Raw genomic sequence first — 14,791 nt, forward strand, 5'->3', positions numbered from 1 at the left:
CACAGATTTGTTGAAATATAATTTATATACTAAAGTATAAACATTATTTGATCTGAGTGTGACAAGTCAGATGAGCTCTCTGGGCCTCAGCTTCTTGTCTGTAAAACAGGTACGATAATACTGGAGATAGAAATGGCAAACCACTCCAATATCTTTGCCAAGAAAACCCCAAATGGGGTCATGAAGAATTGGACAGGACTGAAATGACTGAACAACAATACCTATATTTCCTAGTTCAGAGAGTTGCTGTGAACAAATTTCTTTGCAAAACTTGAGGCAATACAGAAATGTGAAGGGAGGAGGGACAAGGAGGAAGTCATTGTGTATAATTGGTATTGATATATTGTTGACTAATAACAAGATTTCAGTTCTCACCTGTTCATCTGTTCCCATTCTGACTGGTAAATGTGAGATGATCTAGCACCTGTCCTTTTCTCAAAGAAGGTCAGAATTCATCTGCAGGCATACCACTAGATCATAGATCTGAAGCTGGAAGGGACCTTAGAGGTTACCAAGGTGAACTGCCCCATTTTACAGATGAAAAAACTGAGGCCCTGAGAAACTGAGTGATTTGCCCAGGGTCACACAGCTAGGAAGTGTCTGAGGCAGGTTTTTCTGACTATATAAGTCCAGTACATTATACTATACTTCCTCTCATACTATTAACTCCTTTCTAGCTGTGGTCAGTCACACTGTGGGTCTAGTCTAGGCTTAGGAGAATGGGTCCATCTGTCTGCTGTGAGACTACCTATTAAAAACCACTTGTGCTCTTATGTGCCCTTGCAAAAAAAAAAAGCTGTCTTCCCTTTGAGAGAATTCTTTGTAAATTATTTAATCGTAGTGTTTTTAAAAAGACAGCCCATCTGACTTTTCTTTTCCCTCTAAGTTTTGCTAATAGAGGCTTCCCCTCACTCGAGGAAACTGAAAGGCTAATTGCAGTGAGGATTCAGAGTTCCTGATTCCTGTCTATATTTAGTCTATTGCCAACCCTACCCCAACCCCCAGGGAATTGCCCACTTCATAATGTGTCACTAGTAAATTATCAAGTCCAGAGTTTGAGTCACTGTGCTGTTTTACTTCAGTAATAACCTTTCCCATTCTTTTCTCAAAGTCCTTCCATATGCCCAGATGAGCATGATGTTGTACACCTGGTTTTGTTCTGGATTTCCATATGATTTTTAGTTGAGTGCCTGTGGGAGGCAACAAGGCATAGTAGAAATAACACTGGCTCTGAGGCCTGAGTTCAGATTCCATCTCTAACACTTAACCTACCTCTGTGACCATACTCAAGTCATGTCACCTCTCTAGCCCTCAAGTTTCTGGTATGTTAAATGGGTGTAATAGTATAAAGTGCAAATGATGACCAGCTAGTCAGAATGAAAATGGTACAGTAGAAAGAGCACTGACTCTGGAGTGAGAAGACTCTGATGGGCTGTATGAACCTGGGCAAGTCACTTAATCTCTTCAAGACTTACTTGGCTCACCTGAAAATGAGGGGCTCTGTGTTGGGTAATCACTTGATCATGTGGAGGCACCTTTGGGTGAATTCTGAGCTCAACAGAAAATAGCTGACCATCTCTTTTACAGAATTATAAAACATAAAAATGGCCTTAGAGATAATTTAATCAAGTCCCCTCCCCTAGCCGATAAAGAAAAATGGAGGCTCAGAAAGGGCAGATATTTGCCTAGGCACACATGGGCAGTAACTGGCAGAAGGGGGAGTTGAACCTGGTCCTCTGCCTCCAAATTCAGCGTTATCTCCCTTTGTCTACCTCCAGAGCATTTATTGTGATGAACTTCGTCCAATCTCTGAAAGGTACTATTGCCCAACATATTTCACATTAAAAGCAGCCACTGCAGTTAATCAGCTAATCTCCTTTGGCCTGGATCCGCACAGTTCCCAACTTGAACCTTCTTTACACATTGAAGAAGAAACAGTTGCAATCCCACAGCTTTTTTCACCAGCTTTTAACGAGGCCGCCCTTCCACCCCCCCCCCCACTCACTCACTCAAACTCCTTTCCCTGAGGGTTAGACTATGTTGACTTTTTTCAATTAATGAACCAGTAGAGAGTGTAGCCCTTTATTAGCTAAAGGGTTTTCATTTATCATCTCATATTTTGATTTGTCCCAGTGGAAAAGAAACTAAGGGCTGATCTTTTGCTTTCTTTTCTCAGGTAAAAAAAGGGAGACTTTGCATTTTCATTTCGTTTTGGTCCCCATTAGACTCTGAGCTCCTTGAGAACACTGACTGGCTTTTTGGTTGCTGTTCTAGCTGTTAGTTTCCCGTTTAGCACAGTGCCTGGCACATTGTATTCGCTTAATGAATGCTAGATGATTGACTGACTGACCTACTAGTTTCTTTTATTAACTGAAAGGTGTGCTGAAAGAAAGCGCCAAGCATGCAAATACCTTGCTTTCACTTTTCCTGCTCCTCAAATGCCCTGTCTTTATTCCTCTCTCTCACTCTTATTCCCTCCCTTCCAAAGTCTGTCTGCTTCCCCACCTCATTTGTAAACAGAAGGTGAATGTTTAGCTGACAGAATTATCCGCGTGTGACCAGATTCTGATAACTTCTAGACTAGCAGAAGCAGCAGCCCTGGGCTTGGCACTCTACCCCAGGTGAGGAGCCCTGGAATGCTGGTGTCAGCCTTACTGTAAAACTCTCCTTCCTGTAAGTTGATACGGCTGGGTTTTTCATCAAGATGTTTTCCATGAAAGACATCATTGGGTTAAAAGGGAAAGAAAACATGATGAAAAGAGGTAGCTGAAAGGGGGGTGGGAGTGGAGATGGCAGGAGATGAGAGGAGGGAGGATGGAGGAGGAGTGAGAGTCTGGCTGGAGCAAGAGAGCCTGACAAAGAGTGTTTGGGAGGAAAAGAAAACACACACACACGCACGCACACGCACTACAGACGAGAGAAAGTGTTGAATGCCAGCTGCTGGGAGCCTTAAAGAGTGAGTGTCTCCGATGCTTTTGTCTCCTTATATGGTAAAATGATACGGTGGGGGTTTCGCTAGGCTGCGAAGGCAGGCAGCTTGTATCCACACACCCTGGCCGCCCAACCGAAATCCGCGGAGGCGCCTCCGCTGCCCTTGCACGGTGGCGGGATCCCGGCGGGTGGGTCCTGCGCCTCCGCTCAGTACGCAGGCCATTGTGCTCCTTCCCAGGCTGCCCATGGATGTGACTCCCCATCCCTGGTCCAGCGAGTCCCACTAACGCGGCAGTGGCTGCTCAGTAAGTAGACCTCTCTTCCCTCCCTCGCTCGCTCCCCCGCCCGACTTCAGGCTGATTCCAGATCTCTCCAGAAGAGAAGCAAAAGGTTGGAGGTATGGCTGGAGGTGTGTTGCTTGAATAACAAAGGCTGCGGGGAGAGAAGTCTATTCCGCTGAGGAAGAACAAAAAGGTTGGGAATTTGGAGGGGGATTGTGAGTCTAGGAAGGATCCTGGCTTAACCGTCTCCTCCACATCACCTTACCAAGAGGGTGGTGAGGAAGGGCAGGAGAAAGGGTTCCTTGGGTAAATGAATTCCTTTAGATCCCTACTAGATGACAGAAAGGGACTGTTGTCATGTATTTAGTGAACATTTGAACAAAACTCTTGTTATGTGTGATACTGATGGTCTAATGCCTTGGCGTCTGGCTTAGGAGAGCCCGAGTTTCAATGTTTCTCTTACATCCCCGTGCATATTGAAAGCTTCCAAACTCAACAAAAGAGTGGCTTATTTTTGTGCTCTAACGGTAGTGTCTAAGAACGGAGGAGGATATCTAGGTCCATCTGCTTTTGTGTATCAGGAGTATTGTATTGTAAATAGAGAGAAAAAAAAACCAGATAGTTTAAGATAGAAAAGTTCTCTTTCTTGTGGGGAAAGGAATTGCAAAACCTACAAATCAAGAATCTTTCTTTGTTCTCAATTCAAATTAAAAAAAATTATTAAGCTGTATTCTATTAATTGCTATCTTTGGTTACCCTGTGATCATTGGAAGAAAGGAAAATGAAAATCATTGACTTGCATGCTTTTTCCTGCTTTTGCTTAATAAGACAAATCTAGTTTGTTTGAAATTTACTCCTTACTGCAATAACATAAAGCGCGTGTATTTTTGTTTAGGTGTCCAATTAAACCACTTATTTGGAAGTAATCGTAATTTGAGATTATATTAAAATGAATATAGTAGTGACAATATGTAGAGAAGCATGTCCCAAACCCAGCTGCTTAAGTCTAATTCATCTCAATGTAATGGTGCCAATGCTGCTTGTGTGTGTTTGTATCTAGAAACAGGAAAGGGTTGAGTGTTCTGATCAGTGAGCTAAAAATGTATTTTGTACAGACCTTAATTGGATAGAAATATACACATATGACACCTCTGTTTCAAATATTAGTAAAGTGAAAATGGCCTTGTTTTCCAAATAGTACCTTTACATGGACTTCTAAAAAATGTTGGTAGAGACTTCAGCCAGTTTGGATTTTGCAATATGCATTTCGTTCAGATATCAAATTTCAAATGTGTATGTTTTGGGTACCTGGAAATGTCAAGGAGGTTTTCTGCATGGCCAAAGACATCCACATATTCTTATCAATCCTTCACACTTTTTTTTTCAAAGCAACTCCATGACTAGAAGTAGTCAAGGTTAATAACACACCTGTTGCTTAGAAATCAATGGAGCAATTTTGTTAAATATGAGGAAGAGCTTCCTGAGAGTGAGGGTCATTCAGAAAAATGAAGTCAATAAAAGAGATGTGGGAAAGAGGTCTTTGTAAATAAGAGAGATGGTCATCTATCTAGGGTAGAGTTAGACCTAAGAGGCAAGAGAATAAATTAAACTGATTTTTTCTCCTGTGATTCTCCATGACTTTTCTTCTTTCCTAGAGTCTACCTTGTCTTTTCGTCTGTGAATTCCTTGCAAACTGTTTCTGTCCTTTGTAATTCCATTATACTAGAGTTTAGGCCAGAGTCTGATCTGGATCCTGGGTAGGTTAGTTAACCCAATTTTCTTCCTTCTCTGCATGTCTACTCCATATTGGGAATTGCAGATAAAAGTTGGTGCTTTTGACTTCTCTTTCCTGGGTCATCTAGCCATGAGAAGCTATGTACATGTTTTCTTTTCCACTTGTTAGGCTGCAAGTTCATTGACTCTAAGACTGCATCTTATTATTCATCTTTGTACACACTCACAGCCCCTAGGGTAGGCCCGCATACATACTAACCACTCAATAATTATTTGTTTAAAAATTTTTTCCAATAGAATATCCCTCTGTAGTTTTATCAGATAGAAGCCTCTAAAATGATGCTAAACTTATCATTTAAAAGACAGAACTAAACTTAAAAACCAAAAACCCTTATTTTTCTGAGGATAATCAACACCACTTAAAATATATTTTATAAGTGTGATAAAAAAAAGTTTGGAATAATCCACACATATTATGTCTGTAACAGGCTAGTTCAATTGATGAGTATGTAATGCAACGGAACACAAACTCCTTAATATCAGGGATTTTTTCCCCATTTTTCTTCTTTTATTCTGAGGTCCTTGCTTATAGTTGGCACTTAATAAATGTTGAATTTTTTTAAAGCTACATACAACCCTATACCTTTTTATGTCATGCAGCCACCAAAAAGTATGTCCAGAATTTTGGAAGAGGCAGTGACAACAATTCTCTGGCCATTAGGCCACCATGCTCATGTTCAGTGTCCTTACATCCTTTCTAGTTTTGTGCCTCAAAACTCATCTTCTTCATTAGTGTAAATCAGTCCTAACTTACCTGGAAAAATATATTGTGGGGTAGAATTTGGCTACCAAGAGTACCATGATAGACTTAATAAGTAACATTTCCAAAAAGTTTATAGACAGCAATGGTTTATATGCCTGTAGAGAAGGAAGCACATAAGACCTGATGGAAATGGAAGCAGAAATAGACTGCAAGAGGCAACTAAATAGGAATTGTCTCAATTTTTACTCGAATCATTTAAATAAATGAATGGTGGTGTCACAGTGAAGGATAGAAATAACAATAGTCCTGGGAGAAGGGAAGAGAGAAAATTTTTGATGGGCTGAAGCAGTAAGAAAGAGAACCTAAATTAACAGCATTCATATATAAGATGATCAAGAGAAGTAAAAGAATTTTTAGCTAGATTATGGAAGAGGATGTTGTGCTGGAGAATGATGGTGGTGTTAGAGAGTTAGGACAAAATGAGATTAAGAAATCAAAGATGAACTGAGAGATAAGTTAGAAGAAGGGGAAAAAAATGTAGTCTTCCTTCTCCTGATAGGGGACAGCCCGCAATCCATATAGGCAGAAACATTCATTCAACAATGATTTCTTAAGCAACTGCTATATGCTAGGTGGCACAGTAAAGAGAGTACCAGGCCTGAAGTCAGACTCATCTTCCTAAATTCAAATCCAGCCTCAGACACTTACTAGCATTGTGACTTTGGACAAGTCACTTAACCCTGTTTGCCTCAGTTTCCTCATCTGTAAAATGAGCCAGAGAAGGAAATGGAAATGGTAAACCACTCCAGTATCTTTGCCAAGAAAACCCCAAATGGGGTCACAAAGAGTCAGACACAACTGACACAAATGAACAACAACAATTATATGCTAGGTTTGGAGAATGTAAAGATCAGAAAAGAAACAGCCCTGCTCCCAAGGAGCTTATATTCTATTAGGGGAAAACAACATATAATAGATAAATACAAAGTGTGTTCAAAGTAGATATGAAGTGATTCAGGGATAGGGAGGAGGGTTGGTGAAAGGGAATACTAGCAATTGGAGGAGGGCAAAGATCAAGGTAGGCTTCTGCCAGGAGGAGGGACATCTAACACTGATACAGATGGAAAAGCAAGGTTTTACACACACACACACACACACACACACACACACGAGCCTAAGCCACTGAAACAGATGCCATTCCTCAAAGAAAGAACAAAATAGGGAGAAATATGTGTGTATAGGCATAGATAGATATAACATATATATATATAATGTATGTATAATGTACATCATACAATATACATAGTGTATGTGTGTGTATATATATATGTTATATGTGTTTATAGGCATCTTTATGTAATACTGGTGAAATCCTAAATCCTGGTGCAACTTACAAAAAAATAACCTTAGAATTGAGAGGGATCTCAGAAATCAACTAGCCCAACTCTTTTCTGAAACATGATTGCCTGCTATATCATCACAACTGACAACTATTTGAGGCGACCCACTCTACTATTGGATGTCTTTAACTGCTAAGAAGTTTGTCCTTTTATTGAGCTAAAATAGCTTCCCCTGTAAATTCAGCTAGTTCTGGATGAAAGCAGAAAAAGTCTAGTCCCTCTTCCACGTGACCAAATGCCAAATATTTTTAGGCAGTGATCACCCTCAAGTCTTGTCTTTTTTTCCGGGCTAAATGTCCCCAATTTCTTCAGTGAGTCCTCACATGGCATTATTTTGAGTTCATTTTGAGTTCAGAGGAACACACAGAGAAAAACTGTAAATCAAATGAGAACTGGAGATAAGACCCATAGGATCAAGGACCAGGGTTAGGAAAGAGGCCTTTGGTTTTATGGTAGATCTTCCTTTGCAAGACTAATGGCTGATGAAGAAACAAAGTAGACAAATAAATTTCCTGGATATATTCAAAAATCGGTGGGAAAGCTGGAAAATAGTGTCCTGTTTCATGAATCACAGACCCTACCTAAAGATGTATCTGGTACTGGTGATTCTAGGCACTAGGGTTATAGCCGTTTTTCACTTACTGATCTGGGGTGTTTGAGAATGAAGTACTAGCTAGTATTCACCATGGGCTTTCAGTTCTACAGAGAATGATTCTGTAGCACAAAATAGATACAGAACTATGCACAGTTGATACAGAATGATTGAATTATTATTCACTTTGTCAGAAGTGAATAATTTGGCATTTCTTCTTTTCTCATGTCCTTTCATTTCCAAGTCAATATTTGAAGAATATTTAAGAAGTGATCTGTTTTTGTTTAGTTAAGTATTATTCATATAAAACATTTCTCAGGAATATTTTTTAAAGTTTTGTACTTATAGGGACAGTTAAGTGGCACAGTATATAGCGCACCGGCCCTAGATTCAGGAGGACCTGAGTTCAAATTTGGTCTCAGACACATAACACTTACTAGCTGTGTGACCCTAGGCAAGTCACTTAACCCCATTGCCTAACCAAAAAAACCCAACCAAACAAAAAAACCCCCCAAAGTTTTATACTTACTTAACATTTTTGAAAACTAACAATTTACCTAGAAACACTGTTCACTTTTTCCTTGTGTCATTGATAAGGAGGTAATATGATGTAAAGGACAGAAAGAGAGTTAGATTTTGGGTCAGGAGACCTGTTGTAGTGGACAAGTATACCATTTGTCTATCTGTCTTTCCTTCCGATGTGGGGAAAACCTTCAAACTTTGTTTTCTCTCTTCAAAGCTCCAATCTCTTCTCTACATCCTTTCTCACAGCAGATGTCTTCATCTTCTATGAAAAGACACCAAACATACTGGGCTTCCTCTTTATACCCCATACCTCAGAACCACGTGACATCTTCAGCTGTCCTTTACTCCTTTCCCTGCAGAACAAAGAGGTGGCTTTTCTTTCTCCTTGCCAGCTGCTCTCCTCGGGGTCTCCTCCTTACCCCTACCTATCTCCTCTAAGCTTTGGTTTCACTGATTATTTACTTTCTGTCTTCTCTCTCTCTCCCTGGCTACTGACTATCTCCAGTGCCTATAAATGTGTTTGGATCTAACACATTCTTAAACAAAATAAGACAAACAAAAACTCACTTAATTCTTGAATTAATGTTGTTTTTTCAGAATTCATAAGATCTTTTCCCCCTCAATATTAAAAAAAAAATTGATCAAGTGCTATTCATTCTACTTCCTGAATTTAGTGGCAAGTGCTTCTCCACATGATTTTGTTTGGTGGTAAGAAGGTGATCACACTAGGGAAGAAAAAGGAAATAATCCACTTCCAAAATACTTACCTATCCAAATGAAATTAATTGAAGGACATTCTTTACAAATGGTCAAGTCCCTAGGATATCTGGAAATAGAGAATGCTGCAAATATCCAAGTGTATCAAATCAACAGGGAAGGGAGGGTTTAAGATGTAGCAGCTTCAGAATGGCTTCCCAGCTTTCTCTTTTGTATACCAAAGTGCTGTCACCTCTGATCTGTGTTAATTTTCCTCATATCCTAGGGATTCTAAGGCAGTGGTTGATGGGTAGTGAAAAGTGTTGTTTGAAAGGTCAAAGGAGGGAGAAAAGGAAGACAGAGAGAGTGTTTGACCCACCTCATGACTAACTTTGGACCTGTTCTTATTGACATGGCAGCCTTGACTCTTGTGGCCCTGGTTGGATTCTTCAAAACATTACCAGAGACCAGGAGTTTATTCTTTAGCAAAGTGTCCATGGGCTATATGGTAAAAGATCAAAGATGCCATTACATTTATTCATGGTTTAATTTTCTGATTTAACCCAACTCTTCTGACACTATCCAGACTCTAGTGAATGGTGTCAGTGTGATGAACAGATAAGCATTCGTTTAGGGTCTTAAGTTTAGTATTCCATATACTGAGGTGTTTTGCATTTGTAAGATAGACTAGCAGGCAAATATAAAGTGTGTATATATTTCCCAGTAAGTGCATATATTTTCTAGTAAGCAGTGTCAATCTATTTATATTCACAAAGAAAGAATGGCACTTGTAATTACAAAAATCTTAAATAGGAAATATATTTTTATGAGAAAAGTGACAGCACCAACAAACCAGGCATATGAAATGAATTGCCATGATCATAGTTTAATTAGACCTGCCATTTCCTCAAGCTAATATCTTATATCTCCCCTACTTTTCACTGCCAAAATCCTAGAAAGAGTCTTTACTTCCTTGCCTTCCCATCTTCACCATCCAGTCACTTATTAATTCCTTGCAATCTGGCTTCCTTCCCCCATTATCTGACCAAGATTGCTTTCCCCAAGATCTACAATTGGACGTCTTTAACTGTTAAGAAGTTTGTCCTTACATTGAGCTGAAATAGCTTCCCCTATAAATTCTACTAGTTCTGGATGAAAGCAGAAAAAATCTAGTCCCTCTTCCACATGACCAGATACCAAATATTTTTAGGCAGTGATCACCCTCAAGTCTTATCTTTTTTTGATACCTTTTTAACTGCTAAATCAATTCTGTCTTCTCAGTTCTCATCTATTTTGATCTCACAGCAACTGTCAATACTGCTAAACACCCCCCTCCTCCTGGACACTCTGTCTTTGCTTGGCTTCTGTGACCCTATTTTGTGATTCTTCACCTGTCTTAAAGGTGATTCAGCCAAGGAGACTGGAAAAAGAGTAATCATATATCACCTGCTCCTTTAATGTGAGTACAATCCATGGCTATAACCCATCGGTATAACCCATCTCTCTGTATACTTTCACAGAGAGATGGGTTATACCGATGGAAATTGTGGAAATTTTATCAGCTTCCATGAACCCCAGTATCATTGCTAGGTAGGTGACTTCCAAATCTTTTACTCAGCCCTAACCTCTCCCATGAACTCTAGTTGTAAATATATTAACAACTATCTCCTGGAGACCTCCTTCAGGATCCCTCCTAGTAATCTCGTGCTCAGCATATCCGAAACATAACTTATCTTCTCCTCTATACTCCTTGAGAGGATTGTTCTGTTTTTGTCTTCATATTTTCAGTGCCTAGCACAGTGTCTTGCACATAACAGGTGCCTAATCGTTGTTTATTAAATTAAATTGGGCTGTTATGGAGCTATGCAGGAATTTTATGCTCATGGAAATAGCTATGGGACAAATAAAAATGTAAGCATCTATGGGAATATTAACTTCCAGCAGTACCCTAGAAATCCCCAAATGAAGTTTCCCCTACCCAATATCTCTACTATCGTTACTTCCATAGAAGAATATTCCTTGACCCAAATTTCAGTGTTTTAAAGATGATCTCTATGTCTTTGAATGTGCATAGATTGTGTGTCTGTGCAGAAAGCCAGGGGCTGTTTGATGTTATCTAGAGCTGTAGTGCTTAAAATAAGGGAAGCTGGAGAGTATTCTTCAGGGAATTTCAAAGGAATGTTCTTTCTTTTTCTTTCTTTCTTCCTTCCTTTCTTCCTTCCTTCCTTCCTTCCTTCCTTCCTTCCTTCCTTTCTTTCTTTCTTTCTTTCTTTCTTTCTTTCTTTCTTTCTTTCTTTCTTTCTTTCTTTCTTTCTTTCTTTCTTTCTTTCTTTCTTTCATTCATTCTTTCTTTCTTTCATTCTTTCTCTCTTTCTTTCTAGGCAATCAGGCTTAAGTGACTTGCCCAGAGCCACACAGCTAATAAGTGTCTGAAGCCAGATTGGAACTCAGGTCCTCCTGACGCTAGGTCTCATGCTCTATCAACCGTGCCACCTAGCCACCCTAAAGCAATGTTCTTGATGGCAGCTACTTGACCTAAACTTGTCCTAGACCCCCTCCAGATTGTGCAGCTGGTACATAACTGGGTGCACCATTTGGAGAGATGTTTTCTCCCCCCTGTGGAAAACCATGAAGCTTCATCAAACTTACTATCACCTAGATGGAGGACAGCAAGGGAAATTAGTCTCAGTATGTTATATTCCATTCTTTAAATTAGGAGTGTTTAATACTAGCCATCTTATGTCAGGAATACCTGCCTAGGACCACTAAGAGGTTAAATGTCATAAGGCCACATTGCTAGGATATGCCAGAGCTGAGACTTGAACCAGGATATTCCTGACATCAGGTGGTTAGTCTATGGTGGAAAGGGTGACCTTGGGTCCTCAAAGACTATAATGTTTAAAGTTCACATTATGGAATTCTGGTCTGGAACGGCCCATGGATGAAGTGAAACTAAATTCCAAGATCGTCTAATCATTGACAAATGATGAATGATGAGTGATGACTATTTTTGGCCATAGATACTAAGGAGGCAAGAAGCTATAGTATGCACTGGTAGAAATAGAGCCCACAGGGATAAAATCTCATCCTAAAAGAATTGAAGGAAGTGTCTCATGTAAGACAAATTTACATTTTGGTGATTCATTTAACAACTATTTATTAGATACAAAAGCTCTCTGTGGCACTAAGGGAAATATAAAATATTTTATACCTTCTCTTCCCTAATGATACTTATTTATAAAAAAAAAATATTTCTCATGTCCATTCATTTGGGAGGAAATGGGTGGGGATGAGAGTAAAAGTAATAGTCCACTCTTTAACATATAAATAGGAGAGTGGAAGAAGAGAGAAAAGCTTTTTAAAAGAGTCAACATAACTTCCATTAGTGACTCATTTGCTGTATCCAGATGCATCCATAAATAGGGATATTTAAGTGTTTTCTTAAGGAATGAATCCTGTTATACATAAATTGGTAGGGAACATTCCAAGCTTTGGCAAAGAGGCATTAGGCTCTTAAGAAGCTAGCCTAATATAGATGGCTACATGCAGTGAGGAACTGACAGCGTAAACTAGGTGGTAGTGATTACTTAATGGGGCATCTGCTTACCCTAATGGAGAAGGAAATGGCAAATCACTCCAGTATCTTTGCTAAGAAAACTCCAAATGGGGTCACAAAGAGTCAGACATGACTAACCAACCAAACAAGAACAAACTTACCCTAAATCTCATGCTTGCCTGATCTCCACTGGGCTCCTGGTCATATAGTGAGTATTGAAAGTTACGTAGTAGGATTCTGGTGCAAGGTAGCCCAAATTTAATAGGAAACAAATCTGATTAGTGCTAATCTGTCAGGGGTCTAGCAAATTATAGATAGTTGAGAAATCCTGCTCAGAAAACGCCATCATAAATACCTGATCATGACATTCACAAAATAATAGATTTAGAGGTGAAAGTCATTTAGTCTAACTCCCTCATTTTGTATATGAAGAAACTGAGGCCCAATGACTCGTGCTACCTACATGACCTTCCAACTGTAAATTAGTGATCCAGATCGCAAAACCAGTATTTGAACCCAAGTCTTCTGACACTCTTTCCATGTTCTATCCAACCACAAGCTAAGAGCCAGTAAGACACCAATGACCTGAATGTGTCTCAGTTAGAGATTCTAATCAGAGAAAAATATCATATCCAGGTGTTAGGCAGGAAACCTATGGCTAAGTTTATAGATCAGGGCCCAAAATCCATAGAGAACCCATGAAAATATCAGATAGGATTCACTTCACCCAATCAGGATGAGGCAGCCTCATTTTAGGAAACCCAAGGCCCCACTAGCATTGGCCAGAACTTCATTAGAAATGAGAGCAGAGATAAATTACCCAGGAGGCATACAAGGTTCATGCTTAGGTGCCCTCAATAATAATAGCTACCATTTATATGTGCCAGACACTGTGCTAAGTGCTTTACAGTTATTCTCTCATTTGATCCTCACAACCCTGAGAGGTAAGTGTTATAATTATCCCCATTTTACAAGTGAGGAAACTGAGGCAAATGGAGATTAAGTGACTTGCCCAGGGTCACACAGCTAGTATATATAGGAGGCTGGATTTGAACTCTGATCTTCCCTACTCCGGGCCTGGTGCTGTATTCACTGCACCACCTATTTGCCCCAGTGGAGTTTAAACCTTTCATTTCTAATGCTGTACCCTGTGCATCATACCACCATCACACAGCTCTTGCTCTCTGTCACTCATTTCCAGTTGGAGGAGATTACAGGTAAGTTTTATGTATTTATATCAAACAGTACTGTATTCAAGCAATAATTCCTCCTTATAGCACACATCATGTTAAATATGTGAGCCAGCCTCAGAGCCAGAAAGACCTGTATTCAAGGTCTGCCTCTGACATGTACATACAGACTGTGTGACCCTAGACAATTCATTTAACCTCTGGGTGCTATAGGAGCACCCAGATTATCAGTCTCTCAGACCGTCAGTGAAGAGAAAGTGCCAAGGTTCCTCCCTGTTAGTTCCCTTCTGTTGTTGTTCTGTCATTTTCAGTCATGTCTGACTCTTTGTGACCTCATTTGGAGTTTTCTTCCCCCCCCCTCGAGGCAATCAGGGTAAAGTGACTTGCCCAAGGTCACACAGCTAGTAAGTATCCAGATTTTAACTCAGGTGCTACTGACTCCAGGGCTGGCGCTCTATCCACTGTGCCACCTAGCTGCCCTACCCTTAATTAAATCACAGGTTTAATCCCTCTCCCTATTCACTAATATTAAAAAGATTATGAATCTCTTCATGATTACGTGATCCAAAAAACAAGAAACTATCCATAACATTGTAAAAGGGTTTTTGCTTTTGAAATGCACGTTTGAGAACATAGGCAGAACTTATATACATCTAGCTCATGATTCTATAGAATTTGAAATACGTACTAACCATTATTTGGTGATGAGTAAAGCAGGTCAATAATAACAAACATCTGTATTATGATGTTTTATTTCACTTAATTGTCAGCTTTTCTCAAATTCATTTGACAGTGGAAAGGGCTGGCCCTGGGTTCAAATTCTATCTCTGATTCTTCCTACTTGAGTGACTTTAGACAAGTCATTTAACCTCCTAAGCCTCAGTTTCCTCATTTGTAGCCTGAGGGAGTGGGCTAGATAATATCTAAGCTGTTTTCTTGCCTAAACTGATTATCTTGTGACTTTATTTTTCACAGCTTCATTCAATCTATAGTAGTCTTTTTTTAATTTTCTCTTTGTTTCATACTTTACAAGGCCTTGTTTATGTTCTTAAAACAAATATAGAGCAATAATAATGGTTTATTTTGTGCTTAAATAGAAAATATGACTGAAAATGTTGAAAAA

The 14,791-nt window shown here is 39.5% G+C and overlaps 1 protein-coding gene across 3 annotated transcripts in view; it reads left to right on the plus strand.

Moving 5' to 3' along the window:
* Positions 1–2,654: 2,654 nt before the first annotated feature.
* The window catches only part of LOC114046318 (four and a half LIM domains protein 2), a 68,938-nt gene continuing 56,801 nt past the window's right edge, over positions 2,655–14,791 (plus strand). Inside the window, exon 1 of one of the 3 annotated variants that reach the window (XM_027866619.1) lies at positions 2,655–2,673. The gene's annotated coding sequence lies outside the window, so the exon portion shown is untranslated. Of the gene's footprint in view, positions 2,674–2,853; positions 2,957–3,039; positions 3,237–14,791 lie in introns of those variants that run through there. The other 2 variants (XM_027866618.1, XM_027866617.1) reach the window with 2 other exon arrangements.

The sequence above is a fragment of the Vombatus ursinus genome, unplaced genomic scaffold, assembly GCF_900497805.2.
Source record: "Vombatus ursinus unplaced genomic scaffold, bare-nosed wombat genome assembly UNPS02014781.1, whole genome shotgun sequence".
Taxonomy (NCBI): domain Eukaryota; kingdom Metazoa; phylum Chordata; class Mammalia; order Diprotodontia; family Vombatidae; genus Vombatus; species Vombatus ursinus.